Here is a 22,286-nt window from a genome sequence, read left to right as displayed (position 1 = left end):
CATGTAGTTCCTTTTCCCTCCTTTATGATTTCCTTTGTATATATACTTCTTTTTGCACATGATGTTTCTCAATATTTAAAAAGCTGGTTGGGCTTCTCTGAGACTTGTCTAACTTTTCCACTATGCCCCTACAAGTTCTTTATGGGAAAAAAAAAACTACATCATTCTGTAAGATCCCATAAGTCTTGATGCTCTAATTCAGTACCACTTTTGATCTTCAAGGACTGAAGCTGTGAACTCCATAATTTCCATTTAAGAAAAGAAGGAGAAGATCATTGCAGGAGAGTTTGACAAAGGAAAAACAGAAATTATCTGAAGAAAACTCTTTTCACAATAGATTTAGTTAAATGGAAAAAGCATATAACTTCTTGCAAAAGAGATTTGATGAAACTGAAAAGGAAAACAACTTCTTGAAAAATAGAATTTATGAAACAGAAAAAAAAATCCACTGAACAAAACAACTCATTTAAAAATACAATTGGCCAAATGTAAAAGAAGATAAAAAAGATAATTGAAGGGGCAGAGCCAAGATGGTAGAGAGCAGATAAGTGTCTGTGTGACCTCCTCCAAGCTTCCCTCAAAGTATTAGCAGATTAAGCTTCTGAACTGGTTTTGGAGTGACAGAACCCACAAATGTTTGAAATGCATTTTCAGAAGAAGATACTTTGGATGAACTTCAGAAAAGTTCAGTTTCAATTGGGCAGGGGGAGAGACAGCAGAGCCCAGACTGCAACAGAGAGTGTCTGGGGCACAGAACTAGGGTGGGGAGCCAGGGTGCTGTGGTATCCTCATGCTGGGAATCTACTATGAGACACTTAGGTTGTCCTGGTTGCAAGCTGGTGGTTAAACAGATTTTCTGTGAGACATCCAAAAGCAAATACAAAAGGCAAATTGTGAGCCCCCAAGCTCCAGAAGAATATGGGACTTGGCCTCTCTTCCTTAATCCTAGAAGTCAGTGAACAGAACTACCCAAGGGCAAAGTAAACTGTCTGTCTCCCCTTTGCCTTAAGAGCAGACCACAATCTTTAAAAAAAAATGAATGAAGAAATGCAAAGTACTCTGACCATAAACAGCTTTTATGGGGAAAGAGACATATAGAACACAAACCCTGAGGTTCACAAAGGCAAATCAACACCAGATAAAACCTCAAAGGCAGATATGAATTGTGCCCCATTTGACAAGGTTTTCTTGGAAGAATTCAAAAAGGCTTAAAAGATAGTTAGAATAAAAATGGGGAAAGGAAAAGAGACCTTTGCAAAAGGGTATGGAAAAGAAAGACCAGATATTATCTGAAGATAACACCTAAAAAATAGACTTGATGAAAAGGAAAAAAAAAAACAAACAAACAGATAACTCCTTACAAAATAGATATGAGGGGCAGCTAGGTGGCACAGTGGATAGAGCACCAGCCCTGAATTCAAGAGGACCTGAGTTCAAATCTGGTCTCAGGCACTTAACACTTCCTAGCTGTGTGACCCTGGGCAAGTCACTTAACCCAAGCCTCAGGAAAAACAAACAAACAACAACAACAAAAAACAAAACAAAACAAAAAAAAATAGATATGAAAAAGAAACCAGCTAATTAAAAAACAAAATGAAATGGAAAAAAAAAACACATTGAATAAACATTTCATATAACAGTTCAATTGGTCAAATGCAAAAGGAGATTTAAAAAGCTAACTGAAGAAAATGATTCACTCAAAATTAGAATCACACAAATGGAAGTGAATGACTCAATGAGACTTCAAGAATCAGTCAAACAAACCAAAAGAAAAAAGAAACAATACAATAAAATATAAAATACCTCATTGGAAAAAAAATAAAAACTGTTCTGGAAAAAAAGAAAATATCTAGGAGAGATAATTTAAGCATTATTGGATGTCCTGAAAACCATGATTAAAAAAAAAAAAAAAAAAAAAAACTAGACACCATCTTACCAACTTTCAGGAAATCATCACGGAAAACTGCCCAGATATCCTAGAACCAGAGAGTAAAATAGTGATTGAAAGAATCCACTAGTCACCTCCTGAAAGAGCCAAAAGAGAAAATTCCAAGAAACATCATAACTAAATTTCAGAATTACCAAATTAAGGAGAAATTATTGCAAACAGCCAGAAGGAAATGATTCAAATATTAAGGAGTCACAGTCAGGATGACCTAGGACCTAGCAGCTTACACTTTAAAGATCGGGGGCATAGACTCTAATATTCCAAAAGGGAAAGTAAGAATTATGGATAATTGATTATGAATAATTACTGGAATAAAACTGAAATAAAAAGTCATCTTTCAGGGAAAAAGATGGACATTCAATGAAACAGGTAAATTTTATCCATTTCTGATAAAAAGACCAGAGTTGAATAAAACATTTGATCTTCAAATACAGATTTCAAGAGAAACAAAATAAGAAAAGAAAAAATAACTTTCTTTTAAAAGTTAAAAAAGTTTATATCTCTATATGGGAAGATGATTGTATTTAACCCTTAAAATCTGTATCTCAGTTATGGGTTTACTTAGAAGACGCTGGTATAATTTGATTTTATTGTGATGATTTAAAAAAAGAAATTGGAGGAGGAATAGTGATTTTACTGGAAGAAGAGGAAAAGAGTTAAAATGGGGTAAATTAAATCTCATGAGTAAGCAAAAAAGTTCTATTGAAATTGAGGGAAAGAGTGGAGGGGATCATGAGCATTGTGCAAATTTTACTCTCACCAGATTTGTCTCAAAGAGAGAATATCAGACACATTTAGTTTCTTTTTTTTTATTTAGAATTTTTTTTCACAGTATATATTCATGAGTAATTTTTTTATATATAATATTATCCCTTGTATTCATTTTTCCAAATTATCCCCCCCCTCCACTCTCTCCCCCCGATGACAGGCAATCCCATACATTTTACATATATTACAATATAACCCAGATACAATATATGTGTGCAAATACCATTTTCTTGTTGCACATTAAGTATTAGATTCCAAAGGTATAAGTAACCTGGGTAGATAGACAGTAGTGCTAACAATTTACATTCACTTCCCAGTGTTCCTTCTCTGGGTGTAGTTATTTCTGTCCATCATTGATCAACTGGAAGTATGTTGGATCCTCTTTATGTTGAAGATATCCACTTCCATCAGAATACCTCTTCATACAGCATTGAAGTGTACAGCGATCTTCTGATTCTATTCATTTCACTCAGCATCAGTTGATGTAAGTCTCTCCAAGCCTCTCTGTATTCCTCCTGTTGGTCATTTCTTACACAGCAATAGTATTCCATAACCTTCATATACCATAATTTACCCAACCATTCTCCAATTGATGGGCATCCATTCAACTTCCAGTTTTTAGCTACAACAAAAAGAGCTACCACAAACATTTTAGCACATACAGGTCCCTTTCCGCTCTTTAATATTTCTTTGGGATATAAGCCCAATAGCAGCAATGCTGGGTCAAAGGGTATGCACAGTTTGATAACTTTTTGGGCATAGTTCCAAATTGCTCTCCAGAATGGCTGGATTCTTTCACAACTCCACCAACAATGTATCAGAGACACATTTAGTTTCACAGAAACTTGTTTCACCCTATAGGGAAGTAGGAGGGGAAAGGAGAATGAAAAGGGGGAGAGTAATTGAAGGTAGAAGAGAAGTAGAAGGAGAAAGTTGTATAAAAAAAGGGGGGGGAAGCCTGCAAATGGGAAGGCTGGTTTGAGGGAGGGAGTGTTCTATGATAAAATACTGGGTAGCTAGGATAAAATACTGGGGAAAAGTAAGAGAAACATATAAGTTGGGGTAAACAAGATGGCAGGAAATGCAGAGGTAGTAATTTTATCTGTGAATGTTAATGGGATGACCTCTCCATAAAACAGAAGCAGATAGCAAAGCGACTTTTAAAAAAAAACCTACAATTTGTTGTTTAAAAGAAACTTATTTAAAGCAGAATCAAGGTAAAAGGCTGGAGCAGAATCTATTAGGCTATATCTGAAGTAAAAACAAAATAAAACAAACAAACAAAAAACAAAACAGTAGCAATCATGATCTTAAATAAAGTAAAACCAAAATAGAGCTAATTAAAAGAAATAAGGAAGGAAGCTATATCTTACTTAAAGATACCATAGATAATGATGTAACATAAATACTAAACATATGTGTACCAAGTAGTACAGCATCTTGCAGGAGAAGTTAAGAGAGCTGCAAGAAAAATTAGACAGCAATATTATACTAGTGCAGGATCTCAGCCTTGTTCTCTGAGAACTAGATAAATCCAACCACAAAATAAATAAGAAAAAAAGTTAAGGAGGTCAATAGAATTGTAGAAATGTTAGGGATGATTAACCTTTGGAGAAAAGTGAATGAACACCAAAAGGAACAAATCCTTTTTCTCAGCAGTACATGGAACCTATACAAAAATTGACCATGTACTATTGACATATAATCCTCGAAATCAAATGCAGAAAGGAAGACAGGCTGAATGTACTTTTCTGAGATCATGATGCAAGAAAAATTACATTCAATAAAAGGCTTAGGGGAAAATAGACCAAAAATTAGTTGGAAACTAAATAATCTAATTCTGAAGAATGAGTGGGTGAAACAACAAATGATAAACACAATCAATAATTTTATCGAAAAGAACATCCAAGATAATAATGAGACAACATATTAATTTTTATGGGATTCAGTCAACACAGTTATTGGAAGAAATTTTATATTTCTAGATGCTTACTTGCATACCATAGAGAAGGATAAAATCAATGAATTGGGCTTACAACTAAAAAAGCTAGAAAAATAAATAAAAATAAATAAGTACCAAATTTGAAATTCTGAAAATAAAAGGGAACATTAGTAAGAATGAAAGTAAGAAAACTATTGAATTGATAAATATGTATGTAGGTATGTAAAAAAGCCAAAAATATAGGTAAATTTTGGTCAGTTGGATTTGGAAAAGGAAAGAAGAAAATCAAATTGTTAGTCTCAAAAATGAAAAGAGAGAAATATCCATAAAAATAGAGCAATAATTAAGTGTTGTTTTGCCCAACAATATGTCAATAAATGTCATAATGTAAATGAAGTGGAGGAATATCAACAAAAATATAGATCACCCAGATAAACAGAATAGGAAATAAATTATTTAAATAATCCCAATAAAAAAAATAGAACAAGTTATTTATAAACTTCCTAAGAAAAAATCTGCAGAGCCAGATGGATTTACATGTGAATTCTACCAGACATTTAAAGAACAATTAATTCCTACACTATCTAAAATATTTTTAAAAAGTTATACAGGGCAAGAAGATTACACGATAATCAATTCTGATGGATATGGCTCTTTTCAACAATGAGATGATGCAGACAAGTCCCAATGCTTTTGTGATGAAGAGAGACATCTATATCCAGGGAGATAACTATGAGACCCAAGTGTAGATCACAACATAGCATCTTCACTCTTTTTGTTTGCTTATTTGCTTTTTCATTTTTTTCTTTTTGATTTGATTTTCATTGTGCAGCAAGATAACAGTATAAATATGCATGCATATGTTTAATTTAACATATATTTTTACCATGTTTAACATTTATTGGATTTCTTGCTATGAAGAGGAGGGAGTGGAAGAAGACTAGGAAAAATTGGAACACAAAGTTTTGCAAGAATTAATGTTGAGGGGCCAGCTAGGTGGTGCAGTGGATAGAGCACCAGCCCTGAATTCAGGAGGACCTGAGTTCAAATCTAGTCTCAAACACTTAGCACTTCCTAGCTGTGACCTTGGGCAAGTCACTTAACCCCAGCCTCAAAAAAAAAAAAAAAAAAAAGAAAAGAATTAATGTTGAAAAATTATCCATGCATATCTTTTGAAATTTAAAAAAAGTTTTAATAATAAAAATTGTACAATAAAAATATTAAAAACCTAACAACGTAATTTGGTGAAAATAATTCAACAAAAATTAGAATTGAACAAATGGAAGTGAATGATTCAATGAGACATTGAGTATCAGTCAAACAAAACAAAAACAAAATTAAAAAGAAGAAAATGTAAAACACCTTTTTGGAAAACCAAATGACCTGGAAAATACATTTAGGAGAGACAATTTAAGAATTATTGGACTTCCTGAAAACCACAATATTAAGAAGAGTCTAGATACCAATTTTCAGGTAATCATCAAGGAAAACTGCTCTGATGTCATAGAACCAGAGGGTAAAATAGCCATTAAATGAATCTATTAATCTTTTGAAAGAGACCACAAAATGAAAACTTCAAGGAATATTGTAACTAAATTTCAGAATTACTGAATCAAGTAGAAAATATTGGCAGCAGCTCAAAGGAAATAATTAAAATATCAAGGACCCACAGTTAGGATTCCTTAGGACCTAACAGCTTCTACTTTAAAGGACTGATGGACCTGAAATCTAATATTTTGAAAGGTAAAGTAACTTGAATAACAACCAAGAATCAATTATCCTACATAATTAAAATTATATTTTAGGGACAAAGCTGGACATTCAAATAAAGAGATGAATTTCTTTTGCGTATGTTGAAAATACCATAATTGAATTGAAAACTTTATCTTCAAATAAAGAACTCAAGAGAAATCAGAAAATGTTAAAAAAGAAAGAAAAAAAATGTTTCTTTTAAAAGTTAAAAAGCTTACGTCCCTATTTAGGAAGATGGTACATTTAACTCTTTAGTTATGAGTATGCATGTAGGGTGCAAGTATAATTGGATTTTATTGTGACAGTACAGAAAAAAAAATTCTGGAGGTGGAAAGGGTATTATTGTACTGGAAGAAGAGGAAAATGGATTTAAAATGGGATAAATTATGTCTCATGAAGACACAAAAAATATCTATTAGAATTGAGGGGGATGGAAAGGATAGGGAGGGGCGTTATGGAAATCTCACTCTTATCAGAATTGGTTCAAAGAGAGTATCAGACATTTAGATTCACAGAGAAAGTTGTCTCATCCTCTAGGGATGTAGAAGGGAAAAGGAAAAGGAAATGAGTTGGCTAATAGAAGGGAGAACAAAAATAAAAGAGGAGACATATAAAAAAGGGGGAGAAGCTGTAAAAGGGAAGGGCTGTTTGAAGAAGATGGTGGTCAGAAGCAAAATATTGGGGAGGAGGAGGGGAAAGAAAAGAAAAAAAAAGTATAATGGGGAAAGTAAGATGGTAGGAATTACAGAATTAGGAATTTATGAATGTGAATGGGATGAACTCTCCCTTATAATAGAAGTGAATAACAGCCAAAATTAAAAGCCAGTATCCAACAATATATTGTTTACATGAAACACAATTAAAGCAGAGTGATAAATATAGTATACAGGTAAAAGGCTGGAGCAAAATCTATTATGCTTCAACTGACATGAAAAGCAGGGTTAGCAATTCTGATCTCACATCAAGCAAAATCAAAAATAGATCTAATTAGCAGAGATAAAAAAGGAAACTAAAAGTTGATAAAGGGTAACCTAGATAATGAAGAAATATCAGTATTAAACATATGCACAAAGTGGTTTAGCATTCAGATTCTAGAAAAGAAGTTGAGAGCTGCAAGAAGAATTAGAAAGCAAAACTATACTAACAAGGGATCTCAACCTTGGTCTCTGAGAACTAGATACATTGAACCACAAAGTAAATATGAAATAAGTTAAGGAGGTAAAAATATAATTTTAGAAAAGTTAGGTGTGATTGACTTTTGGAGAAAATTGAATGGAGACAGAAAGAAGTATACTTTTTTTTTTTTTTTTTTTTTTTTGCCAGTTCATGGAATCTATACAAAAAGTGACCATGAATTGGGGCATAAAACCCTCAAAATCAAATGTAGAAAGGCAGAAATAGTAAATGCATCTTTTCAAGATCATGCTGCTATAAAATTACTTGCAATAAAGTGTGAGGTCTGGTTAGCCCCCTGGAGGCCACAGAGTCAGCTGGAGTACAAGCAAACATATTTGGTCTTTAAGGGGAAAAATGAAGGGAACTGACAAATTGCCACACACTTTCCACCAAACGACCTCCCTTCTCATTGTCCTCCTCCAAAGTGACTCTGGCTTGTCTTACTCTACCTCCTAATTCCTCCTAATATTATCTATGTACTCCAAAATATCAAGCCAGCACAGAATAGTGAAAAGGGCCATTTTCCAAGCATTTGTTAATAGAGTTTTGTACAATAGATAATTAGCCTTAAGTGCTCAGATGTCTGATTCCAGTGCACCTATGCAGAGTTTCAACCCTTTACAATAAAGAATCAGGGATAATATACCAAAATTAATTGGAAACTAAATAATCTGATCATAAACAATGAATGGTTGAAACAATAAATTTAGACACAATAGATAATTGCATATAAGGGAATGACAATAATGAGACAATATGTCAAATTTATAGGATTCAGCCAACATGATTATTAGTGGAAGTTCTTCTATCTCTAGATGCTTACTTGCATAAAATAGAGAAAGAAAATATAAATATTTGAGTATGCAACCCCCAATTAAATACCAAATTTGAAATTCTGAAAATAAAAGGGAATATGAATAAAATTGAGAGGAAAAGAAGAAACTATTGAACTAACAAATAAAGATGTTGGTTTTATGAAAAAAATACAAAATATATAAACTTTTAGTTAGTTTGATTAGGAAAAGGAAAGAAGAAAATCAAATTGTTACTATCGAAAATAAAAAAGGATGAATGTTTCCACCAATGATGAGGAAATTATATCAATAATTTAAAGCTATTTTGCCTAACTGTATGCTAATAAATCTGATTATCTAAGTGATTTGGAACAATACTTACAAAATATAGATTATCCATATTAGCAGAGGAGGAGATAAATTACTTATATAGTCTCATTTTAGAAAAAAAAAAAAAGAAATTGAACAAGTATTAATTAATTCCCTAAGAAAAAAATCTCAAGGGTCATATGGATTTACATGTGAATTATACCAAACATTTAAAGAACAATTAATTTCAATACTACATAAACTATTTGGAAAAATAAAGAAAATAGGAGTCCTACAAAATTCTTTTTATGATACAGATATGGTGCTGATACCTAAACCATGTAGGGTCAAAACAGAGAATGAAATTTATAGAGCAATTTGTCTAATGAATATTGCTGCAAAAATGTTAAATAAAATATTAGCAAAGAGATTATAGAAAGTCATATCAGGGATAATATAACATGACCAATTTATATCAGGAATGCAGGGCTGATTCAATATTATAGAAACTAATGGCTTAACTGATTATATTATTAACCAAACTCACAAAAATATATATGATCATCTCAATAGATGCAGAAAAAGCATTTGTCAAAATTCAACATGTTTTTATTAAAACTAGAGATTATAGGTAAATGGAATATTCCTTAAAATGAATCTATTTAAAGCCATCAACATGTATCATATGTAATGCAATAAAGTAGAACAATTCCTGAAAAGATCAGGAGTGAAACAAGGTTGCCCACTATCACCATTGTTATTCAATATTGTATTAGAAATGTTCTTTTTGGCAATAAAAAAAGAAAAAGAAATTTAAGGAATTAGTGTATATAATGAGGAAACCAAATTATCACTCTTTGCAGATCATATGATATTTCATCAACAATTCTAGAGAATCAACTCAAAAATTACTAGAAACAATGCACAAAATTTAGGTTAGTAAAGTTAAAGGAAACAAAAGAAATTCACATAGATTGTCAGTATTTTTACATATTACCAAAGTTCAACAGCAAGAGATACAAAGAGAAATGCCATTTAGAACAATTGTAGCTAAGATAAAATATTTAAAATTCTACTTATCAAAGTAAAGTCAGCAACTATATGAACACACTTACAAAACACATTCCACACAAATAAACTCAGATCTAATCAACTGGGAAAATATTAAGTGCTGATAAGTAGGCTGATGTACTATAGTAAAAATTAAAATGCTATCTAAATTAATCAACTTCTTAAGTATTATATCAAACTCTCATGAAATCATTTTACAATTAGAAAAATAATGTCAAATATCATCTGAAAGATCAAAAGGTCAAGGAGTTCAATGGAATTGATGAAAAATGTAAATGAAGGTGGCCAAGCTATTCCAAACCTAAAACTATATTATAAAACAATGGTCATAAAAACCATTTAGTACTGGCCAAGATAGAATTGTTAATCAATGGAATAGATTAGGCTCACAAGACACAATAGTCAATGACTACACTAATGTAGTGTTTAATAAACCCAAAAGTCCCAGCTTCTGGGATTAGAACTCACTTAGTATTTGATAAAGTTGCTGGGAAACTTGGAAATTAGTATGGCAGAAACTAAGCATTGACCAACACCTAACACCCTATACCAAGATAAGGTGGAAATGGTTCCATGATTTACATATAAAGAGGGATATTCTAAGCAAATTAGAATAATAAAGCATAATCTGCCTTTCAGATATGTGGAAAAAGAAGGAAGTTGTGGCTAAAGAAGAAATAGAATATATTATGGAATGCCAAATGAATAATTTTGATTATATAAAGTTAAACAGTTTTTGTACAAACAAAAGTAATGCAGACAAGATTAGAAGGCAATCAACAAACTGGGGGAAATTTACATTCAAGGCTTCTGATAAAGGCATAATTTCCAAAATATATAGAACATTGACTTAAATTTATAGGAAGTCAAGGTGTTCTCCAATTGATAAATGGTCAAAGGCTATGAACACATAATTTTCAAATGAAGAAATTCAAACCATTTCTAGTCACATAAAAGGTGCTCTTGATCAGTATTGATCAGAGAAATGCAAATTAGGACAACTCTGAGGTTATCACTACACACCCTTCAGATTGGCTAAAATGACAGCCAAAGATAATGCAGAATGTTGGAGGGGATATGGGAAAATTGGGACACTAATTAAGGGCAAATGTTAAAGATTTCTCTTTTATGATAAAAAAAAAAAAATAGCAGAGTAGTCATTTTCTCCAAACAATTTCGGTTTCAACTCTCATATTTTATATTTTAGGCAATAGAAATAACATCTATTACATAAATGTCAGAGTCAAAATTATATTTTAAAGGAAAAAATATTTTGGCAGCTGAGTGGAGGATTCCCTGGAATATGGAAAGAAAAAAAAGTTTTTAATCAGATAAGATTTTGCTTTAATCTTAAGAGTTAATAGAACAAGAAAGTGATTGGAATGAAATAGCTTAGGTCTATCCCATATATTTTATTAATTCTTTTGGTGTATCAGGAAATAAAAGAGTCTTTCTGTAATATTCTCCATTTTCCATGCTTTTGGATTTTATATGTGTGTGTGTACATATGCCATTAGCCTAAAGTGTTGTGTCATAAATCCCAGTGTAGCTTATACTAGAGATATATACCCCATGTATATAACTGTCTATACAATATGATAAACTCTGTGAGCATATTGATTTATACAACTTGTTTTATGTTACAAGTAAAATCCATAGCAGCTCATCAAGTAACTGAAACCAGGTTACTGATTGCCTTGAAAATTGATGAATAAAGTGATCACTAATAATGCACATCCTTATTTGCTTGGCAATCACAATAGTTAACAAACATTTATTAAGTGGCTACTATGTGTCAGGAATTGTTTTTACTTCTGGGGAAAGAAAGAAATATAACTGCTTATTTTCACAAAGAACTTACAGGAGAAACAACACAAAAAATTGTATAAATATGATTTACTTAGGATAAATTAGTCATCACTAATAGAAAGAAAACATTAGTATTGAGGAAGATCTGGAAAAGTCTTTTCTTAGAAGCAGGGTTTTTAACTAGTGTTGAAGGAAGCTGGGAGGCAGAAATAAGAAGGGCATATGTTCCAGACATGGAGAAAGTCAATGAAAATATTCAGATTATGGTACTGTTTTGCAATTAATCTCTTTCTTTGTTGTGACTTCATGCATATTCTTCTGTCTCAGTTAAGAAAAATTCTGTAGAAATTGGCTCTAATTGTCTTTTAACAGTAAATTACTCTTTGAATACTAAGAATTTAGACAGAAATTTCAAGGACTTTGGTATCAAAATAACATTATACCATCTATTTATTAAGTACAGTTTTATGAGTTTGGAAAGGAAGACTGAGGATAGAGGAAATAGAAAAGGTGTACCTACTACCCTAAAAATCATTGCTGTAGAGTGAGTAATGTCTAGTCTGTGGGCCATAAAAGGCCCATGGAATCATTTACAAAGGCATTTGCAAAGCAATAATGAGATTAGCTGATAATTTTGTATAGCTTGTGAATGATATAAATATCCAAATGGCCTTTGGCAGAAAAAAAGGTTTCTCACCCCTGTCTTAGTTATGTAGAATTTGTACATTAGCAGAGCTTACTTTGGAGGAAATGGTCATCTTTTTTCACTCATCTAGAACTAGTCAAACTTACTGTATTTAAAAATGCAGTTATGTATGAATATTTGTGCATTTGCATGTATGTAACTATTTTTCTAACTTCCATTGTGAAACATTTACAGCTAATAACAAAATGAAGAAATTTTGGAGAAAAGTGAAATAGCAATGAAGATGATAAAACAAATGGAAAGTGGGAGCTGAGTTAAAATTGAAGGATTTTGAATTTTATAGCTTGTAGAAGACTGAAATTCAACTCCTGATATTAAGTAGAGGCAGAGGCTTACAATCTCAAAGTCTCAAAAAATCCTATGAATATTCTTGGAGGATACAGTTAAAAAGATAAAATAGTAGTCTTAGAATTAAATTCACTTTAATTCAGTACAATTTATGTTCCTATAGAGAACACAAAAAATATCTTATATATATGTATTTTAATATATTTAAATGTGTGTTTACTATCTTTCTCTACAGAATGTAAACTCCTTGAAAGCAGGGATCATTTCATTTTGACTTTGCATCCAGAACCATCTTGTGATGCTTGTAAGTGTTCCTTTATTAATTGGTTGTGTTGGAGAAAGGGAACAAAGATTCCAAAAATGATTCTAAGTTTTAAGGCTGAAAATTGTAGCCTCTTGAAACTAATGATTGGAATACATTCTACTGTGAAGATTACATAGCAAGAACATCACAAAAACAGCACTGAACCATAAAAAGCATCATTATTAAAACTTGAAGGGATCAGAAAATTATATGTTTGGGGGGGAGGAAGGAAGGAAAAGGAAATAAATGGACTGGAAAAAAAGCATTGTCATATAATTGGTGTGATGAAACATTTACATTTGGGTAGACAGGCTTACTTGTCTCCATATCTCTTAACTATCTTTTTCACTGCATAATTCTGACAAATTGATTGTCATACACCTATACTATTAACTTCCTGCCTGCTGCCTAGATTGCTCAATTGACAAGACACCCATTAATGAACTAAACAATGTAGCGTCCCTCACAAGTGTATGTCAAACAGTAATTTGCTAGATCTTTAGTAGTTGAACCCTAGTTTTAATGTTACTTCTATATATATAAATATAAATAAATAAATATATATACATACATATATATATATATGTATATATATGTATATACATATATATATATATATATATATATATATGTGTGTGTGTGTGTGTGTGTGTGTGTGTGTGTGTGTGTGTACTCATTCATATGATCCTGGATTTGATGAGTGTGGAGACCTGGCTTTAAATTCTGATTATGTCACACACTAAAGTTGTGATCATGAATCATTCACTAAATCTCTTTTTTTTTTTTTTTCTGCTCTCCTCTCAATTCTCTAAGACTGCAATTGACAGATGAATTAGACTTTAACACTTACTGATATAAAGATTTTGTGTAAAATTCTATAATCTATTGGAGCTTCAGATTATTCATTTGTAGAAAAAGGATAATAATTTCAGGACCAATCTCACAGAATCACTGATTGTTGTAGTCACAACATTGCATAATGGAAAGGATGCTACACTTGATGTTGTTATGCCACAGTTCTCTTTTATTGTCCTGACTCAGTTTTCCTAATTATCCTGACCCAGTCCTGACTCAATTTCTCTAATTGTTCTGCTTCAATTTCTAATTATCAGCTCAAACTCAGTCCTGCAAAACCTTCCCTCCCTCTTTATCAGAATATTTGATAAGGATAAAAGAGCTTATGTTTTAGAATATCAGAATGCCTCTCCCCATCCCAAGCTTTTGGAATGTCAGATACTGTCTTATCAAGATTCCTCTCCCATCTCTGGTGGCTCACTCCACCCTGTCAGAGTCCCCATTCCCATTCTCAGCATCCTGATAACACTCCTGCCTCACTCTATTCCCTGAGTCTGAGCCATGTGTATATAGGTCATTGAGAACTCACATTGCTGGATTCTTGGAGATCATAGTCTCATTCAGTCCTGGGACCAAACCATGGATCCATTTGGTCTCAGTAAATCTTTTCCTTTTTAATAAATTATTAAACACTCTATCTAAATATCTCTATCTTGCCTCAGTTTCTCCAGCATTACAATATTAAATGGAACAAAATTGAAATTTCTGAGCTGTGAACCTAAACTAGTTATTGAATTAACTTCAGGAGAATATAAAAAATATTACTGTTGTTACAAGACTTGTTACGAGGATCAACTTCATACAAGGTTCTTTGAAATCTTTGATGTGACCTGTATGTTTGTATAAAAAAATATGCTATTTTATAGCTGGGTTAAGGTATTATAGAAGAGTTTTTGTAAGAATTAATTTAAAATAATGTATTTTAAAACTTATTATTCACATACACAGATATATGCACATACATATATACAGATATATACACATGCTATTACATGTGTGTTTATATTATGAAAAATGTTTTTTTATACATCCCATAGCTATTTCCAAAGCACAAACCATGTAAAATGCACTATTCTATGCAATTTAGTGGAGGAATAGACAAATCTACTCTTAATATTTCAAGGCAAGTAGCTTTACCTGGCTAAAAATGGACATTTCCCATTTTTGTTCCTTTATGAAAAGTACTAAAAGTAGTATTCTTTCCAGCCCATGCCAACCTCTTGCCTGCAGGATGCTTTAGGGTATGGTCCTTTCTGTGGCATTTGCTCTTTCCTCCTCAGAGACTGACTCCTCCATACCATTAAAAAGATTAACTAGCTTTTAACTTGGCAAAATACAATAAGCCTCAGTATATGTACTCACTTTCCCTGATGCTTTATGGGATTTTTATAGAATGAAAAGTCATTAATACAATCACAATAGATCAGGGGCCCTACTTAGGAAGTTCCATATTATTTGGGCAGTAGTTTAACTCTTTGCTGTAATTTATTTTTATATTTTCAATTTACCCTTTGATGCAAAATCAGTACAAAAGAATCCCTTATATGAAAGAATCAAATCAAATTTATTCCAAGACCTCCTCCTGAAAAGAAATGTAAGGGAGAAATAGAGGAAAAAATAGAACTTTTGAAGTTTCCTTTGGTCCTTGACAAAGTAATATAGTTAGTAGCATCTGTAGAAATCTTCTGTTCCAAGGTCCTTTCAAGGGCCTGTATAAACTATATCCTTGAACCAAAACCAATCTGATTCTATTGGCCACAAATAGCTCTCAGGCCAATTCCCATTTGGTCATTGTTTGGATCCTGATTGATTCAGGTTGAATGTAAATAGCAAACATTTCTATCTTGTCCAGAAACCTGAGGGTATTCCACTCAGGTTCATTCATTTGTTTTGATTCTTGTTTGGACTTGTTGAAAGAGGAGATTCTTTGCCTCAATTGCTACCTGGCCTTAATCACAGAATAGTTGTAGCCTCAGTCAAACTATGGTTACTGCCACAGTTGCTTAACTCCTAAAAGTCCTTGTTCCTTCCCTTTAAACACAATACATTCCATTCTAAGATCTGTCCTGAGTTTCACTCCAGCTTTCCTTCATGCTCAGAGATCAAAGTAGTTCAAAAGGGAATTCTTGTTCCTCAGAACTACAAATCCATTTATTTGCCTATCATTATTTATTTTGTCATTGAGGTTCCATTTCTATTCCATGCACTTTAATATCTATTCAAATTTAGATACATACCCAATATCCACCTATTTTATAAACTTGACCAGGAGAAGGTCATGTCATAAAATAATAGAGATGATGGAAGGAAGAAGATTAAAAATCAGCTAGTAAAAATCTTGAAGCAACTAGATGACATAATATAAAGAGCCTGCTCTCTTAGCTCAGGCGCAGGAGCCACTGCATCCATCTGGTCTGGGAGGAATCTGGTAAAGAAATAAATAAATAATTTCCTACCCCAGGGACAGACCCCAAAAGATTTTTTAAATATGAGTAAAAAGCAAAAAAGAACCATTGATTCCATCTACACAGAGAAAGAGTGAGTATCCAACCCTGAGGAAGTTAACAGCAGAGAGTCAGCAGATAACAGCCTAAAGGGGAATGATTCCTGCCCCCCATCACATAACTCTCTCCTAGAAGAGACTATTAAAAAATTAAGAGAGTTTGAAGAAAAATGGGGAAAGGAAAGAGAAGTTATGAAGTTGGAGTTGAAAAAATAAAGAATTCACAGGAGATTCAGGGAAACAAAATTTGTGAATTAGAAAAGGTTAAAAAAAATCACAGGAAAGTAGGATTTCTGAATTGGAAAAGATAAAAAAATCTCAAGAAAGTAAGATTTCTGAATTGGAAAAAGAAAATAATTCTCTAAAAAAATTAGGGAAACGGAAAAAAATTCAATAGAGAAAAATAATTCATTTAAAAACTCAATTGGGCATATACAAAAAGAACTAAAAACTGTGAATGAAGAAAATAACTCCTTAAAATTCAGGATGGAACAAATATAAATGAATGATTCATTGAAAACCCAAGAATCAGTCAAACAAAACAAAACAAAACAAAAAAAAAAAAAAAAAATGAAAATCTGGAGAATAACGTCAAATACTTACTGGGAAAATCTATAGACCTGGAAAATATATCTAGGAGAGATAATCTGAGGATCATTGGACTTCCCAAAAACTATGACCAAAAAAAGAGCCTAGATTTTATTTTACAGGAAATCATCAAAGAGAACTGTCCAGAGATAATAGAAACAGAAGGGAAAATAGACTTCGAAAGAATTCATCGAACTCCTTCTGAAATAGACCCTTAAAAAAGAACACCATGGAATATTGTGGCTAAGCTGCAGAATTACCACACGAAGGAGAAAATCTTGCAAGCAGCTAGAAAAAAACAATTTAAATACCAAGGTGCCATAATAATGGTCTCAAGATCTGGCTGCCTCCACATTAAAAGATCCAAGGGCCTGGAACCTGATATTCCGAAAGGCAAAAGATCAAGGATTGCAACCAAGAATAAACTACCCAGCTATGTTTAGCATTTTTTTCCATGGAAGAAAATGGTCATTCAATGAAATAGAGGAATTCCATATGTTTCTAAGAAAAAAACCAGACTTAAACAAAAAAAAAAAAAAATCCCAACCAAAAATCAAACTTGAAATACAAAAATTAAAAGGAGAAATCAATAATAGTGAAAGTAAAAAAAAAAAACACTATTGAATTAATAAATAAAACCAAGAGTTGGTTTTAAGAAAAAGCCAATAAAATAAATAAACCTTTGGGAAATCTGATCAGAAAAAAAGAAAGAAGAAAATCAAATTGTTAGTCTTACAAATGAAAAAGGGGACCTTTCCACAAATGAAGCGGAAATTAGAGAAATAATAGTTACTTTGCCCAACTTAATGCCAATAAATTTGATAGCTTAAGTGAAATGGATGACTTCCTCCAAAAATATAGGCTTCCTAGATTAACAGAGGAGGAGATAAATTGCTTAAATAGTCCCATTTCAGAAAAAGAAATAGAGCAATTTATTAATCAACTCTTCTGGAAAAAATCCCCAGGACCAGATGGATTTACATGTGAATTCTACCAACATTTAAAGAACAATTAGTCCCAATGCTATATAAATTATTTGAAAAAATAGGGGATGAAAGAGTCCTACCAAACTCCTTTTATGACACAGACATGGTACTGATACCTAAACCAGGTCAATCGAAAACTAAGAAAGAAAATTATAGACCAATTTCCTTAAAGAATATTGATGCTAAAATCTTAAATAAGATATTAGCAAAAAGACTTCAGAAAATCATCCCGGATAATACACTATGATCAAGTAGGATTTATACCAGAAATGCAGGGCTGGTTTAATATTAGGAAAACTATTAGTATAATTGACCATATTAATAATCAAATTAATAAAAACCATATCATCATCTCAATAGATGCAGAAAAAAAATTTGACAACATCCAACATCCATTCCTACTAAAAACGTTTGAGAGTATAGGAATAAATGGATTATTCCTTAGAATAATCAGGAGGATACATTTACAACGGTCAGTAAGCATAATATGCAATAGAAATAAACTGCAACCTTTCCAAGTAAGATCAAGAGTGAAACAAGGTTGCCCACTATCACAATTACTATTAAATATAGTACTAGAAACGCTAGCATGGGCAATAAGAGCAGAGAAAGAGATTCAAGGAATTAGAGTAGGAAATGAGGAAATCAAACTGTCACTCTTTGCAGATGATATGATGGTATACTTAGAAAACCCCAGAGATTCTAATAAAAAGTTATTAGAAATAATTCACAACTTTAGCAAAGTTGCTGGATACAAAATAAATATACATAAATCCTCAGCATTTTTATACATTACCAACACAATCCAACAGCAAGTGATGCAAAGAGAAATTCCATTCCAAACAAATGTTGAGAGTATAAAGTATTTGGGAATCCATCTACCAAAGAATAGTCAGGAATTATATGAGAAAAATTACAAAACACTTGCCACAAAAATAAAGTCAGATTTAAATAATTGGAAAGACATTCAGTGTTCTTGGATAGGCCAAGCAAATATAATAAAGATGACAATACTCCCCAAACTAATCTATTTATTTAGTGCTATACCAATCAGACTCCCAAGAAACTATTTTAATGACCTAGAAAAAAATAACAACAAAAAATAATCCATATGGAAGAATAAAAGATCCAGAATTGCAAGGGAACTAATGAAAAAAAAAGTCAGAGGAAGGTGGTCTAAGTGTACCTGATGTAAAGCTATATTATATAGCAGCAGTCACCAGAACCATTTGGTATTGGCTAAGAAATAGACCAGTAGATCAGTGGAACAGATTAGATACAAGGGACAAAAAAGGGTACATCTATAGCAATCTAATCTTTGACAAACCCAAAGATACCAACATTAGGGATAAAAATCATTATTTGGAAAAAAACTGTTGGGAAAATTGGAAATTAGTATGGCAGAAATTAGATATGGATCCACACTTAACACCATATACCAAGATAAGATCAAAATGGGTCCATGATTTAGGGATAAAGAATGATATAATAAATAGATTAGAGGAACAGAGAATAGTCTACCTCTCAGACCTGTAGAGGAGGAAGGAATTTATGACCAGAGGAGAACTAGAGATCATTATTGATCACAAAATAGAAGATTTTGATTACATCAAACTAAAAAGTTTCTGTACAAACAATACTAATGCAAACAAGATTAGAAGGGAAGTAACAAATTGGGAAAATATTTTTAAAGTTAAAGGTTCTGACAAAGGTCTCATTTCCAAAATATATAGAGAATTGACCCTTATTTATAAGAAATCAAACCATTTTCCAATTGATAAATGGTCAAAGGATGTGAACAGACAATTCTTAGATGATGAAATTGAAACTATATCCACTCATATGAAAGAGTGTTCCAAATCACTACTGATCAGAGAAATGCAAATTAAGCCCACTCTGAGATGCCACTACACACCTGTCAGATTGGCTAAGATGACACGAACAAATAATGATGAATGTTTGAGGATATGTGGGAAAGCTGGGACACTGATACATTGTTGGTGGAGTTGTGAAAGAATCCAGCCATTCTGGAGAGCAATTTGAACTATGCCCAAAAAGTTATCCAACTATGCATACCCTTTGACCCAGCATTGCTGTTATTGGGCTTATATCCCAAAGAAATATTAAAGAGCAGAAAGGGACCTGTATGTGCCAAAATGTTTGTGGCAGCTCTTTTTGTAGTAGCTAGAAACTGGAAGATGAATGGATGTCCATCAATTGGAGATTGGTTGGGTAAATTATGGTATATGAATGTTATGGAATATTATTTCTCTGTAAGAAATGACCAGCAGGAGGAATACAGAGAGGCTTGGAGAGACTTACATCAACTGATGCTGAGTGAAATGAATAGAACCAGAAGATCTCTGTACACTTCAATGTTGTATGAAGATGTGTTCTGATGGAAGTGGATATCTTCAACATAAAGAAGATCCAACTCACTTCCAGTTGATCAATGATGGACAGAAACAGTTACACCCAGAGAAGGAACACTGGGAAGTGAATGTAAATTGTTAGCACTACTGTCTATCTACCCAGGCTACTTATGCCTTTGGAATCTAATACTTAATGTGCAACAAGAAAATGGTATTTACACACATATATTATATCTGGGTTATATTGTAACATATGTAAAATGTATGGGATTGCCTGTCATCGGGGGGAGAGAGTGGAGGGGGGGAGGAGATAATATGTTAAAATGAATACAAGGGATAATATTATAAAAATATTACTCATGCATATATACTGTGGAAAAAAATTCTAAAAAAAAAAAAACAACAACAACAACAATATAATGAGTCTTGAGACAAGAGTCAGGAAGCCTTACCTTCCCGAGTTCAAATCTGGTTTACTAGCTTGTGACCTCTGAAAGGTCATTTAATTCTGTTTCCCTCAGTTTCATCATTTGTAAAATGAGATGGAGAAAGAATTAGAAAAATTATTTTGGTATTTTTGTTGAAAAAAATTCTTAATGGGGTCATGAAGAGTTAAAAATAAATGAAAGGACTAAACAACAAAAGTATAATTCACTTCTTTAAAGATGTGAAAATTAAGATCCTAGAAAGAATAGTAATTGGTCCAATTTCATCGGTTGGAGAACTGAAATTTAAACAATAATCTTCTAGTTCCATATTCAATGTTATATATGTCCAATACGAAAATTTTGTTCAATTTAATTAAATTAATAAAGTTAATATCTTGAACTGGATTTAACACACAGTCACCACATAACTGAACCTGACATTCAACTCACCTCTGCATGGTTAAATCTTATTGGTGGGTTCTTTGAACATTATGTGTATTTAAGAAGATAGCAATTCCTTTTATAACATTTACTTAGCAATTATTCATAATACTGAAAGTTATATAAGGTTCAGACAAACACATAAAACACTAAAACTTTTCTCTGTTTCCATCTTTGAATTTCCATGAGAGATTCATTTGAAATTCTATCTTTATGCATTTTTATAAAATCCTCTTGTCAATTTGCATGGATAAGCATATTAATTATCTTCCCTTGCTTTGAGATAGCCATATTGGCTTGTTTGAGAAGTAATTCTAGGGTGTCATCTCTGTTTTACAACTATATTTTGAACATACGATTTGCAACTGTCAATATGATGGCTTCTTAGGATTACATTTGTTTCTTTTCTTCTTTCTTTTTAAATTTTGTAAACCTCCCAGTGTTCTAATTTTCAGTAGATTTCCTACTTTCACTTCAAACACTGGATACTGCTTTACAAACAGAAAGATTATTACTTTCATTTTGTTTATTGCAATAATTTTACTTCTGTCCCCTATCAGTGAATAATATTTTGCTAATATAGCACAAGGTCTGAAGCTTTATCCAGGTTTTCATTTATATTGGTAAGTCACATAGCCACATTATGGCAACATTGTCCGTTATGGGACTATAAATGTAGTTCTGAGGACTAGGGAAATATTTTCTTATTGGTAAAGTTGATAGCGTCCACCAATGCTTTTTTTCCCTCCATTGTTATGACTTTGTATCATTTAGTCAATCAGATTTAATTGGCTTTTAGAAAACAGCTTAAATCAACCTAATATTAAGAGTTGTTATAAACATTTTACCAAAAAGCATGAGATGCACTGTATCTTGAGTGCGGACCTAAACTATAACAAAGCAAGTTAAGCTTTTAGGAAAGTAATTTGATTTAATTAATTGAGTAATGATAATAACAAAAATTAATACATGAGGGAAACAGGAGGACAATGTATACAGGAGAAGGAAAAAATTGGGAGGCATCATCTTGTATATAAAGTATTTTTTGGAGGGATGCTAAGGATTCTTATGATAGTCTAAGAGAGAAGAATTAAATAGAAATCTCAGAGACAAATTTAGCTTTGATATATGAAAATTCTTATTAGGAATAGTTATCTGAAAGTATAATGGAAGGGAAAAGTAAGTTTTTATATAAATTCTGAATGATCACTTGTTTAAAATATGAGAACTTTTAATGGAAATCCAT

The sequence above is a fragment of the Sminthopsis crassicaudata genome, chromosome 1, assembly GCF_048593235.1.
Source record: "Sminthopsis crassicaudata isolate SCR6 chromosome 1, ASM4859323v1, whole genome shotgun sequence".
Lineage (NCBI taxonomy): Eukaryota > Metazoa > Chordata > Mammalia > Dasyuromorphia > Dasyuridae > Sminthopsis > Sminthopsis crassicaudata.
This window is presented reverse-complemented; position numbering follows the sequence as displayed.